The following is a 7708-nucleotide window of genomic DNA, read 5'->3' on the forward strand; positions in this document are numbered from 1 at the left end:
GAAATCGTCACACTGAGCAAATCACTCAGAAAGTTCTTATCTTCGTGGAGGTTTGAGAAGCATCGCAGAGATCCATTATTCAGCCGAAGTAGCAGGAAAATCAAAGTCATGGGATAGTTGTTAGGAAGAGACTCCACGGCCATCTACGTGAATAAAGACTTGCACAGGGAGAGGAGATGGGGCCTTTATCGGAGGAGGCTCAGTGGGCTCGGAGGGCAGCTCGCCCGCTTGGGGCCAGGTAGCTTATGTTCTCACGCCGTCTGACATTTAGGGCTGAGAGTGGCCTATCACAGGGGAATGCAATGAGCGGACCCCACGAAGCCGCAGCCCCTGTCCTTCCAGGTTTGAAGGGCTGGCAGGGTGGGAGTTAGGAGAGGGCACAGGGACCGCAGACCTCAGATAGGAGAGGGACCGTGGGACAATTGCCAAGTGGGCCCTCCAGCCACAGAGGAAGGAAGAGGCTCAGCTTGGCGTTTCCCCCAACAGACAAGGACGGCATGGCCATAACCCAGAAATCACAGGAGCAGACGGGTCACGGAAGAGGGCCCATCGGAGGGCTATGCTCCAGGGGCCACCACACGGCTGACTCGGAGGGCAGCACACACTGCCTATGGAGCAACCCCTGGGGCCTCCGCAACCGTCCTGCTCTGGGTTCCAGACACCGCGATGGACACTTTCACTCCCTGCCTGCCCCCCCGCCGCCCCACTCCATCCTCCCAGTGAGCAGCACAGTCTGAGTCTTGTTGCACACGAGCCGGAGATACTGGCCCAGAGAAGTCAATTAACTCGCCTGGGAGCGCAGGCCGTAGGCGCGGCAACAAGTGCCAAGCCCACCTCGTTTCATTTCATTCTTTCTTTTGGTTTGCTGTTGGGGGGGGGAGGGCGGGGGTGTTGGGTTTTCTTTTTTTTGACTTCTCAGCAGACCCGAGACCTCGCGGTTGTGAGCCACAACCTCGGTTTCCGTGGCACTAGTATCCCGAAGCTTCCAGGGGCTGCGTTGGCTGCCCTCACTGCCCGGGATTTCCGAATGTGTCACCTGCTCCCCAGGCTCAGTGACCCTGGCTGGGGGCCCCACTGGCCGTGCGGGCCTCTTGGCGGAAAGAACAGGAAGGCCCAGGTCCTTGCCTCTCAGAGGAAGGGCTGGGGAGGCGGGATCCGGTGGCGGCTGCGTGGGTCCACCGGCTCCGCCGAGCGGCTGTTCCCCACGTGCCTCAGTCTCCTCGTTCCAGCTCATGACGATGACAACGGCCCCGACCTCGCGGAGTTTCGTGAGAATCACGTAATGAAAACAAACGTCCCGAGAGCAGGGACTGCCGTGCTGTGGGCTTCGGTCGGTAGCAGCTGTACCTGTTGCTGAATATCGCTAACACGTGCACACGTCACTTCACCGTTTCCGTCCCCGCACAGAGAGGGCAGAACCCGACCCCCGCAGAACCGCGCTCCGCCGTGGGATGGCGCAGCAGCCCTCGGCTCCAACGCGGGGCCATCGCTCTTCCAAAGACAAGGGCGAGCCCTGACTACGAACGCAAGCTCTCCTTTCTAAAAGGCAGGGAGCACCTGCCAGCCCTCAGGCTTTCTAGAGACACGATTTTCTCTCCTACTTCTCACCCAACACGGCCCATCAGGAAGGACACACGTGGCCGCCCGCCCACTCCCCTCCCCCACCCATGGCGCCCACGGACCCAGCACGCGTCCCCGGCCGCCCCACACCTGGGAATCTGGCTCAACACGCACCTGCAGGCCTCACTTCCACGACCAGCTCCAGCTGATAAAGGAGTTGAGATCACTTGCAGTCTACATCTTCTTTTCCTACTTCTTTCCCTCCTGTTTCTGACCCAGGCATATGGGAAATAAATCCTGGAGGGTGTCAGAACCACCAGCCCCCAGAGCACACACACCGGGTCCTGGGTGCCTGGGCCGTCCTACGGCTTCGTGGACACCCAGGGGGCAAAACAGAACCGCCCTGGATGCGCCTTGGCTTCCAACACACACTGTGCACAGAAGGGCCGGAGGCTGCAGAAGCGGCCGTGCAGCTGTTAGGGCATCGCGGGAGCCCTGTGCTAACGTCACGGTCCCAGCCGGAAAGAGCTTTCCTGGGATAAAATCACTCCACCTTGGCTGATACGCGTCTGTGTGCACGCACGCGTGTGTCGTGAGGCCACGGGCTGGAGGGGGTCTGCCAGGCAAACACCTCCCGGAAAGTTAAATGACGCCCCGAACTGGTAATAAGAGCGCCAAGTCGTGCTTCTGGAGAAAATACATATATACACTTTCCTTTCCTGAGACCAAATTTTTCTTTGTGGTGTTTTCTTATGATTTCTAACTCTGTCTTGTGAGCAAATACAGGATGTGCTTAGGGGTTATTTATTATAAATGAAGTAAGCGAAATGCTCTGGAGGAAAAAGAAATATGACCGCCAGGAAGACCCAGAAAATGGAGCTTTCAGCAACTGCACCTACGGCTGCTGTTTGTCTGCGGCTCCTTCTCTTTCCTCTTCCTCCACGGCCACCAGCCCTGACAGGAAGGTAATTAGATTCTGCTTTTTCCAGAGCAAAGGAGTCGTCAACTTTAGTATTTAAGGCTCTGCAGTTCTCGTGCGTCGGCTGAGCCCCGCGTCTGCCCCCACCGGAACCTCCCCTCCACCCCAACAGAGGCGGGGCAGCGGGACACCCCGCAGGGCACCTCGGTGCCTCCCCAGCCGTGGGGGCCCCAGCCCCCCGCACGCCCTGCCTGGCCCAGCCCCACGGTGGGAGCCCCGGGGTCACGGTGCGGGAAACGCACCAGCACAGCCCCCCTCATTCCCATCTGTTCGTGGGGTCCTTCACTCTCTCTCCCCACACGAGACACGGGGTGCGTGACACGCAGGTCAAGGGGAGGCAGAGGCTGCGCTTTCCTTCTGCTGTAGTTCATGGTTAAGCCTGATCCATCCCGTCTTGGTTTCATTGATGTGCTGGATGCCACTTTTTCCCGGGGAGAGGCGATGCTCCCCTCTTTCACGTCCTCAGGGGGAGCTGTGGCTCCTGGGCCAGTTTCCCACCCGCCTGATGGAAAGGGGCTTGGGATCACTGCTCCCGACAGAAGGGCATCCAATCCAGTCCTTGCGGCCGGACCCCCATCCTTCCTTCAGTGTGGGGCTCACAGCCGTGCCGCGGGCCCAGCACACGCGGGGCTCAGTGTGGAGCTCGCAGCCGTGCCGCGGGCCCAGCACACGCGGGGCTCAGTGTGGAGCTCGCAGCCGTGCCGCGGGCCCAGCACACGCGGGGCTCAGTGTGGAGCTCACAGCCGTGCCGCGGACCCAGCACACGCGGGGCTCAGTGTGGAGCTCACAGCCGTGCCGCGGACCCAGCACACGCGGGGCTCAGTGTGGAGCTCACAGCCGTGCCGCGGACCCAGCACACGCGGGGCTCAGTGTGGAGCTCACAGCCGTGCCGCGGACCCAGCACACGCGGGGCTCAGTGTGGAGCTCACAGCCGTGCCGCGGACCCAGCACACGCGGGGCTCAGTGTGGAGCTCACAGCCGTGCCGCGGACCCAGCACACGCGGGGCTCAGTGTGGAGCTCACAGCCGTGCCGCGGACCCAGCACACGCGGGGCTCAGTGTGGAGCTCACAGCCGTGCCGCGGACCCAGCACACGCGGGGCTCAGTGTGGAGCTCACAGCCGTGCCGCGGACCCAGCACACGCGGGGCTCAGTGTGGAGCTCACAGCCGTGCCGCGGACCCAGCACACGCGGGGCTCAGTGTGGAGCTCACAGCCGTGCCGCGGACCCAGCACACGCGGGGCTCAGTGTGGAGCTCACAGCCGTGCCGCGGACCCAGCACACGCGGGGCTCAGTGTGGAGCTCACAGCCGTGCCGCGGACCCAGCACACGCGGGGCTCAGTGTGGAGCTCACAGCCGTGCCGCGGACCCAGCACACGCGGGGCTCAGTGTGGAGCTCACAGCCGTGCCGCGGACCCAGCACACGCGGGGCTCAGTGTGGAGCTCACGGGGCTCAGTGTGGGGCTCGCAGCCGTGCCGCGGGCCCAGCACACGCGGGGCTCAGTGTGGGGCTCGCAGCCGTGCCGCGGGCCCAGCACACGCGGGGCTCAGTGTGGAGCTCGCAGCCGTGCCGCGGGCCCAGCACACGCGGGGCTCAGTGTGGGGCTCGCAGCCGTGCCGCGGGCCCAGCACACGCGGGGCTCAGTGTGGGGCTCGCAGCCGTGCCGCGGGCCCAGCACACGCGGGGCTCAGTGTGGGGCTCGCAGCCGTGCCGCGGGCCCAGCACACGCGGGGCTCAGTGTGGGGCTCGCAGCCGTGCCGCGGGCCCAGCACACGCGGGGCTCAGTGTGGGGCTCGCAGCCGTGCCGCGGGCCCAGCACACGCGGGGCTCAGTGTGGGGCTCGCAGCCGTGCCGCGGGCCCAGCACACGCGGGGCTCAGTGTGGAGTCTGTGCGTGCACCACTCATTCCAGTTGTTTCGATGTTTAACTCGGGGGAAGTTGCACTGTTAAACCCAATTCTTTCCAGAGACCCTGAGGCGACAGGAGAGTGGCAGCAGACCGTGGGTGTGTTGGGGGGCAGGGGGTCTGCATGGTGGGAGTGTCCAACCTCAGTCTCCTAGTTAGGAACAGGACCCTGGCCTCACTGGGTGGGCACACTGGGAATATCGAACAGTATACATATAAGTGTGTAAAACATTTAAAAGTGGAGAAAGTTCTCTAAACCAGTTAAGCGACTCTGTGAAGGAACAGAGCAACAGGAAATAGCATATACAGACATCCCGTCACATGGCACCACAGTCCCTGCAAACATGGTTTCTGGCCCGTCCCGAAAACCTCACAGGTAAGTACGTGCGATCATGTCTGCTCAGCACGAGTCCTCATCTTGTCTGCCTGCAAAAGGTCGGCGTGTCCACTTCTGAGCCTGGGGGCCACGTGTGGAGCAGGCATGTTCTGAGTCATGTCCACGTGCCGGCTGCCCGTGGCTGCCTGTGGCTGGGGCAACGCATGCGGGTGCCCAGCTGTTCTCTCTCCAGCTCTGTTCATGGTCTCACATGGCGGCGAGCAGGTGCCCCCACTCTCTGACTGTGGGTTTGCAAGGTGCCGACGGACACAAAGCTTTGCGTCCTCGTGTAAAACAATGTGGCGAGGAATTCCTCCTCTGCTTGTCGGTCCCACGCCTGAGAGCTGCTCTCAGAGCCGACTGGGAGGCGCGGGCACGGAGTGTCCAGGGCCGGCGCTCATCCCCAGATCCCTGGCTCCCGGCTCTCTGGCTCGTGCTCCTGTCCCTGGGGCGACTGCTCTCCAGTCAGGGTCTCGGCAGTTTGCAAGGCCCCTGCGGGCTCACCCTCCGCAGGAAGCTGCAGTCGGAAGGGCAGAATATTACGAAGCCCGACTCAGGGTCATCAGTGGGCGCTGGGTTTTCAGTCCAGAACCAACCACAGGTTCAGTTACTGGGTGAAGGACAGTCGCCTGCTCTCCGTGGCCTGCAGCGCCGTGTCGAGGAAAATCGCCCACCGCTCCAACCACAATATCGCGTTATTATACAAAGCCCAGAAACTTCAGAGGAGGAAGCCCGGTCACAGGGCTTTGCTTCGCACCCGCATGCCGCCCCCCACCCCCAGCAGCGCAGTTCAGGGAGGCCGGTGCCCGTCTGCCCGCTGCGTGTTGACCCTCTGCTCTCCGGTTGCATCGAACACACGGGTCTGTTGGCAAATGGAGCACAGAGGGGTCTGACTGAGCAGGTGTAACTGAGGGGAAACGAAGGCCAGGACACAGGCCGGCGTTTGGACAATGGTCCACCATTGTAAAGGACACGGTCTACACGTCTGGAGCCACTCAGGCCACACCCCAATCTTGTTTGCTATGAGATCCTGTCCTCATGGCCCGTTTCATTAGGATCCAACCCATTAAGCTCTCAGGTGGCCTCTCCCTACTGCTAATCGCGTGCTCGCCTGTTTGACGCTAGCTTCCCACTCGGGCATGTCAAGTCCATGCAGGCAAGACCAACAGCACCTCCTCGCTCGCGCTCCCCAGCACGGAAGGGGTGGCCTGTGCACACACACGATTATGCGTTACGTACACATCCACCCTCCGTTCAAGAATGTGTGCGTGTGTATAATCTCTCGTTCAGGAATATACACACTATGCATTATTTACTCGTGTGTCTATACACTGGAACGGATGCGGGAATGGCATACAGCCCTGCTCCTCGTCCACGTGTGCTAATGATAACGGCTTTCTGTGTCAGCTGCTGAGACACATTTTACTATTTAGATAACACATTGAATTTCAAACATAATTGGGTCATAGCAAAATACTGAGTAAATGGTGGCCCAGGAGCCACGTGGACACAGCGTGCGTGGCAGTGTGCTCACAGGGCAGGTGCTCCGGAACCGTGGATCTCAGCTCCCTCCTGGGAAGCTGCCGCGGAGCCTGTCGCGCCCTCTGCAAATCCTCCACGGCAACCCTCTGCAGATTAAGTACTGAAGAAGGTGAAGGAGGAGGAGGAGGGAAAGCCTGGGGCATGAATCTTCCCTAAAGGCGACTTTCCTTTCAAAAAAGTAATGGGCTGGGGCCCCAGGTGGCTCACTCAGGTCGTGATCCCAGGGTCCTGGGATGGAGCCCCGCATCGGGCCCCCTGCTCAGCGGGGAGCCTGCTCCTCCCTCTACCTGTCGCTCCCCCTGCTTGTGCGCTCCATCTCTGTCAAATAAATAAATAAAATCTTAAAAACATAAAAAAAGTAATGGGCAGCCAGAATTTGGACAATCTTGTAGATTTATCTCAACACACGCTTACGGGCATAAAATCAGAAGGCGTGTCCGTCCTAGCCAGTCTCCGCTGTGACGTGGGGCACCACGGGTGACGCCTCAGCTCTGCCCAGCTTCCCTGGCAGGACTAAGGCTCCAGCCTCAGGCCCACAAGCGCCACTGGCACCACTCACCACACGGGTGGCCAGGCCAGGGTTACAGCAGCAGGGCCCACGTTCGCGGGGTGCTCACACGCTGGTATCACAGCCCCCTCATCTGGAACTCACAAGACTCCTACAGAATTGTTGTTGTGAGTCCCCCCTTTTTGCAGATGAAGAAACTGAGGCACAGAGTGGTTCACTTGCCGAGGATTCAAGAGCTCGAGCTGGGATTTGAACACAGGAACTCAGGACGTGCATAAGTGACCCCACCCGGTAGAAACCACGGGCGCAGCCCTGGACCCACCGCGCCCTCTGCAGGGAAAGATCAGCTCTCCGCCTTCACAGCACCTCCTGAAATCACACCGGGGGACCCTGAGAACACACTGGCTCCCTGGAAATTTGAAGTCTGAGTGTCCCCTTCTCCGAAGGCTCTTGCAGGACAGGGAAAGCCCATCTTCTTTCCACCCCCCTGATTTCCCCAAGAGCAGAGGCGTTACTGATGTGAGTAGCCAGAATCCAGGGTACTCGGCTTCTAGTATGTTCTAGTGGAGCCTCGTGTGCTCAAACGCTCCCACGCCTCCCTGGGCCACGCCTTTGGACCAAGCCCTCTTCCACCTTTGCTTTGCCCCTGGCAGCCCAGCTTTCTCCCCGTGCTCTGGCTTGTGCCAAGAGGGCAGGGCCGAGTCCCGCACTCAAGGCAGCCACCCCAGGGCCCCACGTGACGGTTCTGGCCCCCGACCAGTGGCAAGGGCCTTGCTGTCCACTTCTCAGCGGCCAGTGCAGAATGCCCTCCAGAAGCCCGAGGGGACAAGCATGACCAT

This window comes from Ursus maritimus, unplaced genomic scaffold (genome assembly GCF_017311325.1).
Source record: "Ursus maritimus isolate PB19 unplaced genomic scaffold, ASM1731132v1 scaffold_7, whole genome shotgun sequence".
Classification (NCBI taxonomy): domain Eukaryota; kingdom Metazoa; phylum Chordata; class Mammalia; order Carnivora; family Ursidae; genus Ursus; species Ursus maritimus.